Raw genomic sequence first — 14,200 nt, 5'->3', positions numbered from 1 at the left:
ATCACCAAGTGGCACTGCGCGTGACGACAGCGGCGGAAATATTTTTTCGCTATTCAAAATGGCACCGTCTTAATCAGGAAGTGGAGAAAACAACTAAGAAGAATAAGTTGGATAAAACCCCTTATTTCTGTTACTTTGACGCGAGTCTTCGTTTAAAATCAGCCGGTGTGCTCGTGGTTTGGATTGAGAATAAGAAACATATTAACGGTAAGTGTAAATCGAGGATATTGTGAAAAGGCAAGCGACACATCGGCAGTTGCTTTAGAACAAGATGCCTCTCCTAGGCGCACACGATTTTCACGAAGGGCTACACCGGTTCTTTAGCGGTTGCCTTTAGTTTAGCGGTATCTTAGGCGACGATATCGCTAAACTTTAAATGAGCTGAGACCAAGGGATATTGTAATAACGTCACCTGTAAGTTAGCAAATGAAAAGACACGTGGTGTTAACTGATATCTTCGGCATTACTATGCCACCGTCAAGAAAGGCCAGCAGCTAAACAAGCTAATGTTAGCTAGTTACTACGTAGCTAACGTTAATAAGCTATTGCTTTGATATTAACGTGAGTTAACCAGCAAGTAATGTGGCTCATCACAAAATTCCGTGCTAACGTTTCTTTTAAAAGAGTAGCATGCTCGTTTGTGTGCTTGCTAACGTTAAACAAACTATTTATTCACATTGTCTTCAGCAAACTAACTAGTTAGACAGCGACGTTAATCCAATAACAAACACAGGCCATGTACAAATCGAACATACCCAAAGTCAGAAAACGGCTATGCTAACCTAGCTAGCTAGCTAGCACAATTGGCTATTTGAAGTATGCCTAGTATTATTAAACTAGAGTATGATCTTGCTTTGTTTTCCGTCCGGTATTGTTGGCCTAGAAATTGAAGTGGACAATGCAGAAATGCGTTGTACCCAACGTTAGTTTTCTTGCTAGCGCTTGTAAATGTACCGTTTGTCGATCGGCAAGCTACCAGTAGTGGCAGTAACATTGTAACGTATAGCCTTGGCTGCTGCCTTTCTTTGTGCTGTGAGACCAATGTGCCTCTGAACCTTTCTTTAGAAGAAGGCACATTTCGGCTTACTACGGTACTGGTTGTGTGGAAACGTTGCACAAAGTCCACTTATATGTATGCGCACTTTAATGCGAAAACATATAAATATTGGCTAACACTAGTAGAATTGCAGATGGATGGATGGATCGATAGTTGAATTGCAGGAATGGCAATGCAGCCAATGTTTTAGTATAATCTCAGCACGCCTTGAGTTAACGTTAGTTAAAAAATAATGTAGATCTCACAAAGCTTTCAGATGTATAGCCCCAGTCATTACATTTATAAATGACTAGCGTAGTAGTTGTAGGTTAGTAATAACGACTTAATAACAATGAACTTTGGTCGGCTTACGTTAGTGGTAGCCAAAACTAACTGTAAACATTGTATGTAACTCATGTATGTATCCCCAAATACTTTTACATAAATTATACGGTGTTGGAACTGAGTATGCATCAGCTTAAGCATTAATGCTTAGAAAGAAGCGCCTGTTTTGTGTGTAATTAAGTGTACCCTGCATTATGCCACTGTACCACCATGCTGTGACTGATACACTAGGGGTAAAAATGTCACTTGTGTTTTCTTGAATTTCATTACTTAGATATAAATAAACTGACCTGAAAATATAGGGCTTAATATATGACAGATACAAATGCATACTGGGATATTTGGGGGTGACTCAGAAAACTGGAGGAGTGACCAGGAGGAAATTAAAATAGCTTTCAAAGCTGTCCCCTCTAGTTCTTTGTCTTTCCTGCAATTTTCACTCTTTAGTTTCCAGTGTGTCTGTTGCCTGCAGCCAAGGCTAGTCGGGCCTCATGCAAGCCTAGACATAGTGGGTTGCTATGGTGGCTGGCTTATTTTTCTAATTATGTCATTCCCCCCCCTTACCCTATTTGGTAACTGTGAATGACATGCTAGGTTCCTGTCTTTTACCCTTAATCCCAGTGACATGGTCAATGGCCTTGGTGTCACTTGCTATCAAATCCCTCTTGCAGACAGGTCTATCTCTCCCTCCCAATATAGTGTTTTATAGCAACTGGCAGACTGTTTTACTATTGGATTGTCAAGCAGAAATACAGGCTAAAAACACACTGCTCATTTTTTGTTTCACCAGTCCACAACCTAGACTACTCAAATTTATTTTATTTACAGCTGTCCTCAACTAAAACCCTACAAGCAGGAAAATGGCTTCATCACATGGTTCCCTATTTTGTTTTGTTCTGTCTTTTAGTGTAACCAAAATAATTGTAATTCAAAAAATAGTTGATATTTTTCACACATATAATATTGGCAACCAGCGTGCAATGTTAATATCTTCAGGATTTGTGCAAATACCTGCCCCCTGTCCATGGCTGCAGAAGCAGTCATAGTAAAGGTAACTTCTGAAAAGATTAAGGTGAGAGTGAAGTGGCATGTTTGTGCTGCACAGCTCTTCTTTTTCCAATTTCCCACTATGTCAGACAATTAATGGCTGGCTGCCCCGCAGCAACTCACTCAACAGTCCACCAGATCTGTTGATACTGTGTTAAGAGCCTACAGGATATGTACAGTGAAGTAGAACATAGGGGTATTTCACAAAGCAGGATGAGCAAGTTGGTGCAGATAAATGATCTTAAATGTAATAGTCTGGTTTTGTTTAACACATTCAGATAGTTGTCACCAGGAAATGGCATACTCTTTTTTTGTTTTTGTTTGGGACATTAGTTTTTGAAACACTCACTGGTGGTGTGAGTTCAAACAAATGTGATCTATGGCTCAACCATGGCTCATGCCCCCTGCTCTTTGTGACTTGGCCTCCATCCTCCCTCTGCCTTCATCTTTGCCAGCCCGTTTTTCTCCCCTCTCCAATTGGTGCCAGTGATAAATCTAATTTATGGCCTGTGGGCTGATTAGAGTGAGAGAGAAATGTGGAGTGGAGGAGGGGGATCAGGGCTAGGTAATACATTTGATTCAGTTCCTGCTTTCCCGGAATCTGGCCTTCATTAGATCATAGTTCATGTATTAAACATAACATGGATGTTTGGTCAGAAGAGAGTGTAGTTACATTTTTTGAGAGGTGCACGTCATGCTACGGCGTAAGGTCCGTCGTAGGGTCGGTATCTCCACGTACCTATGTACGTACCTACGGCGTTGATTTAACACAGAAGCATGAAATGGCCTTTACTATTTCTCCTGCAGTTGAATAACCATCAAACATACTTTTTGGAGAGACAGATGCTCTTTTCCTCCTCCTCTGCATTTCATTATTTGCAGCAGTAAACCTAGAAGTAGGGCTACTCTAGTATCGATTTATGACCATTTTAAGACGAGGGGAAAACATTTCTCTTTGTTTAATATCATTAAAAGTAAAGTTAGGGCTTGCTGTCGGGTTCCCGACTCACTTTAAAAAAGACGGAGAGGAAAAAAAGCGAGCCAGCAGCCACACTAAACTGCTGCCGGGCTGCAGACGTCTCGGGCAAGTTAGAGGGAGAGAGAGAGATCGGCAGTACCCTCTAACGTTTTTTTTTTTAGATTATGTTTTTGGGCATTTTTGGCCTTTATTTTGACAGGACAGCAGAAGACATGAAAGGGGAGAGAGAGGGGGGAATGACATGCAGCAAAGGGCCGCAAGTCGGAGTCGAACCTGGGCCCGCTGCGCCGAGGAGTAAACCTCTATATATGGGCGCCCGCTCTACCAACTGAGTTATCCGGGCGCCCACCCTGTAATGTTTTAATGCTGGGTTTTACAGGCAGCATTTTCCCAACTGCAACTCCGCTATCGCTCTTCAAAAGTTAACTCGGAGTCAACTTTGGAGAACGGGCGGGGGGATTTCTATGCTAATTTCAGCACTTGTGTACTGACGTCGCGAGACAACTTTTTACCGAGAGAAATCGTAACGTTTTAGTATTGCGACATCTTGTGGGACGAGATCTCGTCACACCTCGAGTGTCCCTTGGGGAGAGATAAACATCAGTCAATAAATATTGGACGTTCTATTCTGACTCACAGCTTCTCCCAGCCAGTTCAGTTTCAGTTAAACCCTGTGGCAAATTTTGACCTGCTCGGTCCTCCTCCCCTATTTGTATTTGCACTGTTGGCAGTTGGGTTTATTTGTCCTAGCTTATCTTTGTCCTTATAAAGAGCCCACAACACTATTCCACAGACTAAAGAAAAAAATCTGTTTGGTACAGATCCTAGTAAAAATCACACTATAATCATTTTAATTTCCTTTCATTTTTATATATATATATATTTTTTTAAGGGCTGTTTATATATATAAATAATATATATTTTATATTATTTGTTTGGCATTTTAGGCCTTTACTTGATAGGACAGTTTAGGGGATAAGAAAGGGGACGGGGTGACATGCAGCAAAGGACCGGCTGCTACGGTGAGGACTGAGTCTCTGTATATGGGCCAGGTGAGCTACCCAGGCGGCAATGAGAATAATGATACAAAAATTATCATTCCCTCCAATATCGTAAATCATACCGCAATTGCAATATATTAGTATATAATATTAGTCAAAAAGAATCCCAATTAGATATTTTCTTATTAGGGGTGACCCCATATAGTCGACTATTCGACAATTGGATCTAAGGAGCCTGATTCGTCGCAGCTGTGGAAAATGTGCTTATGAATCAAAGGATCATTCCATTTGGCGTATATGGGGGTGTTGAATTTCTAATTTTAGATATAACTGCTTAGTTTCTCCCAATAAATCATATAGCCTATTTTGGAATATATTTGTTAATCAGAGCACTCACATAAGAACGTAGCACTAGCAGAGCGCTAAACTTTTTAAATTTATGAACGATCTGTTAAAATCAGCAGGGGGAGGGGCGCCTGGATGGATCATCTGGTAGAGCGTGCGCCCCATGTAAGGAGGCTTGGTCCTTGGTCCTTCGATTCTGACCCACGGCCCTTTGCTGCATGTCACCCCCCCCCCCTTCATGTCTTCAGCTGTCCTATCTAATAAAGGCCTTAAATGCCCCCCCCCCCAAAAAAAAAAAATCTGCAGGGGGTGGAGCTTTGAAACAACTGTTTGCGGCATGACTGTTCTCTCGTTGACTGCATGGATGTATAAGAAAAATAGATACAGCGTTGGAGGTGGGCCCCGTTTATTCCTATGAGAGTTGCTAAGTGGCGCATGAAGCCAAAAAAGTTAAAGGGTAACTTAGGGTTTTTTCAACCTGGACCCTATTTTCCTATGTTTTTGTGTCTAAGTGACTGATGGGAACAACTATCTTTGACATTGGTGCGGTATAAAACAAGACCGCTGCTGTCGACAGTCAGCGAAACAAGCTACGATGTAAGTTATGGGTCAATTGTGCAGCTTCTATCAACGTTCACAAAGTGCTTGTTTTGCCGTTGTCAATCTCAGATTAATATTCTAAGTGTCTGACAACATAATAGAAAGGATTTCTAAGGAGGTTGACCCTTTTGTTAAAGAGTAAGATCCTTTTTTTAAACATAAAAACATCGGCGAAATAGAGACTCCATGTAAATAAACTGTAATTGTAGCATCGTAAAATACACATCATTCAAAGTCGACAGAAACAAAATAAAACTATGAAAAGCCGTTTTGGGTCGTCATTGCACTTTTCCAACAATCACAACTCTAGTTTTGGTTAAAATAAACACATAGTTTACCGGTTTACACGTGAAAATATGCTTGCTCCATACACGCTAAAAGTATCTGGTGGGTTAAGCGCTAGCGACCTCAGAGCTGTTACTGGAACAGAAAGGTCTTAAAGAGGTTTTAAAAAGGTATATCTCTGTATAGATCCTTTCCATAATGTTGTCAGACACTTAAAATAATAATCTGAGCCTTTCAGTGGCAAAAACGGCACTTTTAGTGGACGAAATTGATACACATTCGCTGTGGCTGCCGGTTACAGCATTCACGCTTAATACTGGACCAATTTTAAAGATTGTTGCTCCTATCAGTCCCTTACACACAAAAACATAGGAGTCCAGGGTGAAAAAAAAAAAAAAATTACCCTTTAATCTGCTGTAAAAGTACCAGAATGATCAGCACACCTTCGCATTATGGAGCCCATAAAGCAGGCGCAATAGAGCCGGCTACTTCCGGTTTAGCACTCCAGCTAACTTGACTGGGGATCAAATGATTTAATCATGCGACTGTGCCTCCAAAGCTCCAAGCAGGGTGTTTTCAGAAGAGCGCTTGCATTTTCAGCGGGGGAAATTTTTTTTTGTGGCCAGGCGGTCTTATGAAAGTAACGCCAGCGATTGTCCGATTGTGTTTTTGACCCCTTTTGTTTTGTCTTCCACTTACTCACTTTTACATAATTTTTCGAGAACAAATTGTGCCTGTAAGGCAAATGATCTGCATGGTTTACTGGCTTGCAGTGGTTTTGTTGTTCAAGAGTATGATCACAGCATCAGATGATACCAGACAGATGAACTGAATTGAACTGATGTAGCATTGCAAAGTGGCACAGATGGACAGACACAGACAGGCTCCCTGACGCTGTGCATGTGGTGCAATATTCTCCTGCCTGCCAGAGAAGTGAGGTTAATCTGAGTGGAGCAGAGTACTGTTTGGATTTGAACAGCAGCAGGGAAGAGTTCAGAAAAATGAATCACTTATATTGTCAACTTCACTTATAGAATTTCACTCTCCTGTGTTTTTATTTTCAGCATGACAAAATATTATTTTTTGGTAATGCCATTTTTAATTTATGTAAGGAGTACAAGATATATTCTAAGACACAGGTTTGCTTCAGTTCCCATTTCAGGATAAGCTTCAGTAGGTGCTCAAGAATACCTCCTGCTTGGATATATGTACTATGCAACATGATATTTGGACAAATGGCCTTACAATTTCTGTTTGTAACATCACAACATGCATGTTTAAAACCTGTCTTGTATCCTGCACTCTAGTGCAGTAGTCCAGATTTTGCTTCCATGTGCTATGTTGCTTGCCTGTGAAATGTGCATCTCATAGCTTCTGCCTGGTATTTTGACGGCCGTTGATTTACCAAGACTGAGAGGGGTGGGTAGGGGGTGGAGTCAGGGAACCAGCTGCCTCCAATCAACATCAGAATCCAACTTCGGGTCAGGCTGGGTGAACATAAGGAAAATAAGGACATGGCTAGCACATGACTAGAGAGAGATTGTGGTGGAAATAGCAAAACAACAGGCTATCACTAGAAAGAGGAATAATGATGGAGGCAATATCACTGAGAAAATATGGGGCCAGTGATGGCAACAATATAGAGTGGGAGGGTGGCAGAAATGGAGAGGGAGATGGTTCACATTTTGAAAATGGAGTGAGTAGACTACAGCAGTAAAGGTGGGATTTATCTGATGCACAGCGATAAAGTATACTCTACCACAAGGAAACGAGGGGAATGGAGGAGCAGTGCTGTTTATGGGCAGATGTTTGTACATTAAAAGGCAACATGCATTTAGTGATAGTTAAAGGTGGAGTCTGGAGAAAGATTGTTGATATTTGAACTCAACGCCCAAACCAATACACCCCTCCTGTCAGTGCTCTCGCTCCCACTGCCTTTCTCTTTATACATCCGTGGCCTATCCCCTGTCCTGTGCATGAGGACTAACAGATTTGTTTTCTCCAGCGCACGCACACACAACAGACAGCTAGCGGACTGCGAGGAGATACGCTGGATTTCACAAAAAGTGTATTGGATTAGAATCACAGGCTCCATCTTTCAGTTTTCTTTTTATTATTTATCTGCGATTGCAAGTCTGATAATATCTTTTTTTTTAAGATTATTTGTTTGCCTTTAATTGATTGGACAGTTGTAGACAGGAAATGGGGGGACGACGTGCAGCAATGAGCTGCGTGTTTGAATTGAACCCAGGCCACTGTGGTAAGGACTGAGCCTTGGTACATGGGGCGCACGCTCAACCAGGTGAGCTACCAGGGCGCCCCTGATAATATTATAATTTGACAGACATATTATAAAGACAAAAATATAATTTTTATTTGGTTCTGCAATTACACAGCATATATTGCCCCTTTTTAAGTTAGTACTTTCCATTTGGCTTCTTTGCATTCTTCGCATCAGCTGAGTCAGAAACAGATGAAAAATACACACTTTACATTTATAGCTTTTGAGAAAATGAATCCATAATCAATCGCTTGCTCATTAATTACGTGCACAAGCTAATTGCTATTGCTATGCCCGGCCCTCGGTATTCAATGAGTACTTTGTATGCAAATTTGTTTCGGTAAAATAAGCTATTGTCTGTTCACCTAACTAGCAGTTAAACCAGGGCATTAACAAGTAGAGAGCCACACTCAGCTAGCATGTGTCATCATCGTCCTTCTATTCTGAGGAATTAGATGTCAGAGGAAAACGGGGCAAAGAAGCAGCTAAGTGGATCCTTCTCTCTGATCTAGTCAGCCTTTGATCTATTTCTGGTGGGTGCTGGTGGTAGAAGTAGAGGGATTTGCTCCTAAAATGAGTGTCATCAAGCCATTGCAAACCCGTGTTTGTGATCTTTTCCTACTTCTCTGCACTTTGCAGTACTCTGCTATGGTCTTTGTCAAACTATTTTCTGCCCTCGCCTGTCTGTCCTCTTTATTTACCACAACAAAGGCATCCTCTGAGCCACGAGCGCTTGATTAGGTTTTCTCTTTCATGGATAAGTCGCTTTAATGTCTCATTCAGCTCGTATTTGTGGGCACAAAGATATTTATCATCATGGCAAAATGGTGCTGAATAGCCACTTGAAGTGGGTTGACGAGAATCTAATTAAGATTAATCGTTATCCCTTTTGTAAGTAACTACACCCTGCCTTTCAGTCAGACCAAATCATTCAAATGACTACCCATTTGTTCAATGTGTTCCTGTGTGCTGTCCCAGTCCAGAGAGCACCTTTTGATAAATATTTAAACGGGCGAAATGCAATAACAACAGGCTCTTAAAACCCAATTTGTTTCTATTTCCCGGCTTTTGATAAGACTGCAGATTCGGTTACACAGTCATCCGATCATTATTCTCTATCCTGTGTCCTACCCGGTCTCTGGGCTGTCCACAGCCCCTTTATGGCAATGTCTGTAATACTGAATGGAAATTGTGGTTGTGGGAAGCGGAACAGGAACAGATTGGTACCTAATATCTATGTCCTTTTATTTATGTGCTTAAGGGTATGTGTCGTGTGTGTGTGTGTTTGTTTCTGCATGTGCGCACAGAGGCAGGTATAGACCTTTTGTGTTGAAAAAGGTGCTGATTAATAATGTAGCGTGTTTTGAATGACGAAGCCCTGCATTTCCCTGGGAAGTAACTTGTTCCTTTTATGAATATTTCATTATAGTAACTAATTAATCCAGTCAGTCTAGGCAATCATAACTAACTAAAAGCCCCCTTGCTGCTCTGGTGTAAGGCAGCTGGGCCTAAATCTTTTCTAACCTGATTACTGGTGATGCTGATGGACTCCGATTCGTGATGAGTTAGTGTTGTTTATTGGATTGAATGATTGATGTCAGGCAGCTTGTTAGTTGGGAAGACAGATGCAGACTACAGCAGGAGAGGGACAGATGCCAACAGAGGGCTGTCGCATGAGAAACCTTTGTGTACTATAGAGACAGAGCACATTTAAGTCCCGCCCCCACCGGGGGGGGGCGCAGAACTCTCTGCTCTCCATTGATTTGTATTGCGTGAAGGTGCCTCCTCATCAAAAATGCCTAAAAGCTGCTGTGTGGTGATATTGACTACTAGCAGGGTAAATAACCCATAACTGGATCCCACAGCCTTCAATTTCTTCCTGCTGATTCATCACATCTGTATCCACTTTTCACACCCCTATGTCCCACACAGTTATACTGTCTCTAGCAAGTAAGTCAACTTGTGTGGACACAAAAGAAAGCGGGATAATGACTATGCTTCTGTCTTAACATTAGCAGAAAGACAGTGTTTTCTCCCTGCCATACTTTTCCTTTTAGCATTAAAAGGAACTGCCACTGCATTTAAACCGACACATGCATGCATACGTGTTTTGTAGCCAAAGCATACATGTGTTTTAGGACTATATCACCCAAATGCCTATTAATGTCATACGTAAACACAAATAATTTAGGTGTGTGTGTGTGTGTGTGTGTGTGTGTGTGTGTGTGTGTGTGTGTGTGTGTGTGTGTGTGTGTGTGTGTGTGTGTGTGTGTGTGTGTGTGTGTGTGTGTGTGTGTGTGTGTGTGTGTGTGTGTGTGTGGAAGTATGATTACATAGCAACATGTGAGTGCATTGGGAGTGGGATGGCCCATGTGCCAGGCAGGGTGGTTGTTCTCCTCGTGAACGTTAATCGTGATTTAGCAGCTTAAGGAAGTCACACTTCCCTGGATGATCCCCATGTGCTCTGGCCACCACTGACACTAACAAAAGGCCACCAGCATACAACCAGGCAGTCCTTCCTACCACAGACTGCATTTTACCTCTCACCTAATGTACTTCCCGCACAAGTTGAGTAGTGAAATCATATAAACACACATCTTGTGTTTTTGAAGTGACAGAAGCATGCTGCTTGTTAACCTCTGTCTGGCTGACAGACACAGTGACTCATGCAGCCAAAGGCAAACAACTGGCCTCGAATGTGGCCACATTGCTAGAAATACTGTTTCCAACGTCACTAAATCTTATTGTATTTAGTCCTTCTGTCCAGATAAGTCAGTCTGTGTATTTTGGCATGTATAGCACCTGGTGTATGGGCTTGTTTCAGTTTTTAAAGATTTTACTGCACATGAAATGGCCTAATCTCCTTGCAGTGAGCTTTTGCACCAGGCCACCCACAGAGAAAGAGAGAGAGAGAGAGAGAGAGAGAGATGGAGGGAGACACACATGGGAGGGGGTTGTACAAAAAACAGCAGTAACCTTTGAAGTAATTAACAGATTTAACAGATTACACTGCAAAAGACTCTTTCTCTCTCTGTACTGCTTATAACAAAGGTTGTGTGTGTTATTTTAAAATGGCCATAGAGGACATACACAGACATTTTACTTATCAGTCTTAATACAGACTATAAATCCAGATATTGCAAAAAAGAGACATATTTTTAAATAACCGAGCAGTGTTATAAAAATGACTTGTGCTGCTTTTTGATGAATGAACTCCTTGTGTCCCTTTTGCTGCAGTGGGCATGTTTGGTTCTTTATCTTTTGTTTTCTTTCTCCTTTATCTCCTACCCTCTTTCCCCTACTGATAGCTTTCTTTATCACCTCGCTCTTTTTGTTCATGCTAGGAGTAGTAAGGGGTTTTGCTGTTTTCTGGTAATGAGAAGCCTTACAGGAAGGAGATATGTGGGACCACTTTTACAATGATCAGTATCGATTATCCTCAGAAGCTCGCTGGAGGGGTGGGGGTTCGGTAACAGGGGGACAGCAAAAGACAGACATTTCTTCTGTTGCTAAGAGACAGTAACTGGCATGGTGGGGAGTGACGTGGTGACGGAATGACAGCACCTGTCTGCTCAGGCTAATCAGGAGTGTGTTTTCAGCTGTCATACTTGTTGATCAACTCATTCTGTCGGCTGAGGAATGTATACTACTACTAGCCTATACTTCTGTTATTACTACTACTATTACTAATAATTTCACTAATTATGTATTCTGCTTTCACCTACAGTGGTATATTGCTGAAATGAGCTTTACTCTACTGAATGTGCATTCAGACTGCTGTCACAGATTAATCCCTGGATGTAATCCTTCAGTGATTTGAGACTACAACTGTAGTTTCATACACGGCATTGCAGAACCACAGAATTCAATAGAATAACACAGAATTACATTAAATAAAGTGACAAAATTAAGTTTCAGTTTAGTTTCTTTCTCTCGCTCACCCACGCAGTCTCTCTCTCCTCTCTGCTCTTTTTTTTATGGTAGTTGGGAAGGCCATTACATAAATGTACAGTGTTACACCCAAGTAAATCATGATTGAAGGAGGGTTGTCAACCCAGCTCAGATACTGCACATTGACCCATTCAGATTGAGTACAAATGTGCATTTAACTTGCGTGTGGCCTGCATGTTGACTGAAAGGGGGTATAGTAATATATGAAGACCTACGACCCAAATGAACTGGCAAGACGCTTAGGAACCTTTGATGCATCAGCCTCATTCGTGTTTTGCATTGAGTACAATCCTGCAACACACAAAGGGGCCTCACAAGGCTCTCGATACACACTCCCTGACTGCCCTGAGCTGCTTTGCTTTTCTGTGCCTGCTTTTATCTGGATCTTCGAGACTGGAAGCTGTCCATAATACATATACTTTTGCTTAAGACCACTGGTCTAGAAAGTATACTAGTTGGTTCTTTGCTTTGGTCTTCTCATTTGCGTCACCCTTATCCAGACAGTATCACACTGGCAACTTGAGGGTAAAATGGCCTCCCTTTGTGTGTATTGGCTATGCAAGTGCGGAATATGTTGGGGTCAGGTCTCTGTCTCTCTCTCACATGCACACAAAGGCCTTCTTATTTAGACCCTCATGAACTCTATTAGGATTTATTACCTCAGCTTTGTCCCCAGTGAACACGTCTGGCCTGTGTTCCAGATTGGGTGCAAACTGAAGGAAGGGAGAGGGGAAGGAAGGTAACAGTTTGGTTAGTTTGAGGCAAGGGAGTGTTACTGACGTTACACAGACATGCATTGTGGAGGGCTGAGAGATAGGATTGATTCAGCAGTCCAAATGGTGAGATATTTGTTAATTTTCAGCCTAAATGTAAAATAGAATTCATGTTTTAAGGGCTGTCCCAAACGATTATTTTTTTAAACGATTAATCTAGCGATTATTTTTTCGATTAGTCGACTAATCTAACGATAAATTTTTCGATTTGCGATTATTTTCCCATTGCTCAATTATTAACACAAAACAAATTTCAACAAGGTTCAAATCTCTATTTATTAAAATAGTTTAACACTGCACAATCCAACAACAAAATAAAGTCACTTTCAGGAGGAATACAAAAATAAAAAACTTAAAAAATAAAAATAAAAAACAGTAAAAAAAAGTGCAATTTTTCTCTCCTTTCTAAGGGAATTATGAGCCCGAGCCCGATTTAAACCCAACATTTTTTTAATACGTGGGCCGTTATAACTGACGTTATAAAGGACTCGTGAGATGTCTGAAACAATCTGGCCTGGTTGCGCAATTATCGAAGACAGTGCTACAGATGGGGGGTGACACAGCACAGTTTACCTCACACTCAAGTCAGTGCAGGACATACTGTATACGGGTGAGCTACGGGAGAAGCTGGAGAGGCAAAGGTGAGCAGAACCTAGGGTGTTTCGCTGCTGTTATCCTGACTTAGGGATCATTTTACAAAGTCTACAGACTAACAACGTTGTTGTTGTTGGCATTAAGAGTAAAATACTCCCACACTTTAGAAGACCGCGTGCAAGCCTTTTTCTCTTCTTCTTCTTTTGTTGAACTTGCGAGGAATCCATACTTGTGCTGTTGCTGGAGGCAGCCGGTGATTTCTGCACGTGGCGCATTTACGTAATCGATGAAGTTGACTACGTCGATGAATCGTCCCAGCCCTAATTTCATACACATTATTCCATATTGTAATGTCATAAAACCTTAGTGTTAGGCAGCAGAAGTACAAGCCGTGTGCGTGCGAAAGACTGGAGCCTTGTTGGCATTGCAGTGAGCGTTCTGCCTGTGTCCAGACTGGTCTAGCTAGTCTAACCTGTCATTATATCCGGCACGCTCAGCTTGAGCTGTTAAACACACACACACACACACACACACACACACACACACACACACACACACACACACATACACAGCTAGTACTATGTAGACTAATATCTAGTGCCTGCTTACACTTTGATTGTGAAAATTAATAATTGTGTGTAACATTTAGTCTAGGCTTTCAAAATATATAATAGCACAAAATCAAACGATCTGTACCAACAACAAATAAGTCGTGTAAGTCATAATATTCATGTCAAATATCACTACGTTCATAATCAGTTGCTATACCTTAGAATAGGCCTGTTCCTCTGCCTCCCAGCCTGCTTGCTTTGTTGTGGACCTCCTGTCAGGATTTTAATTGGTCCTCTGATGAATGTTGAACCCTCAGTGATGTTAGATCACAACCAGCTAATAAGGGCTGTCCATCAATAAATATGCTCACTACATTATGAATAAGATCTGAATTCAGTTTGTGGGGTGACA

At 41.5% G+C, this 14,200-nt stretch overlaps 1 protein-coding gene across 2 annotated transcripts in view; it reads left to right on the top strand.

Moving 5' to 3' along the window:
• si:ch73-63e15.2 (protein strawberry notch homolog 2) overlaps nucleotides 1–14,200 on the top strand; it is a 76,581-nt gene continuing 62,381 nt past the window's right edge. For both annotated transcript variants that reach the window (XM_031318335.2, XM_031318333.2), the window contains exon 1: nucleotides 1–207. The gene's annotated coding sequence lies outside the window, so the exon portion shown is untranslated. The remainder of the gene's footprint in view (nucleotides 208–14,200) is intronic.

The sequence above is a fragment of the Sander lucioperca genome, chromosome 11 (genome assembly GCF_008315115.2).
Source record: "Sander lucioperca isolate FBNREF2018 chromosome 11, SLUC_FBN_1.2, whole genome shotgun sequence".
NCBI classification, from domain to species: Eukaryota; Metazoa; Chordata; class Actinopteri; order Perciformes; family Percidae; genus Sander; species Sander lucioperca.
Note: the sequence above shows the minus strand (reverse complement) of the source record. Positions and strands in the feature narration are given on the sequence as shown.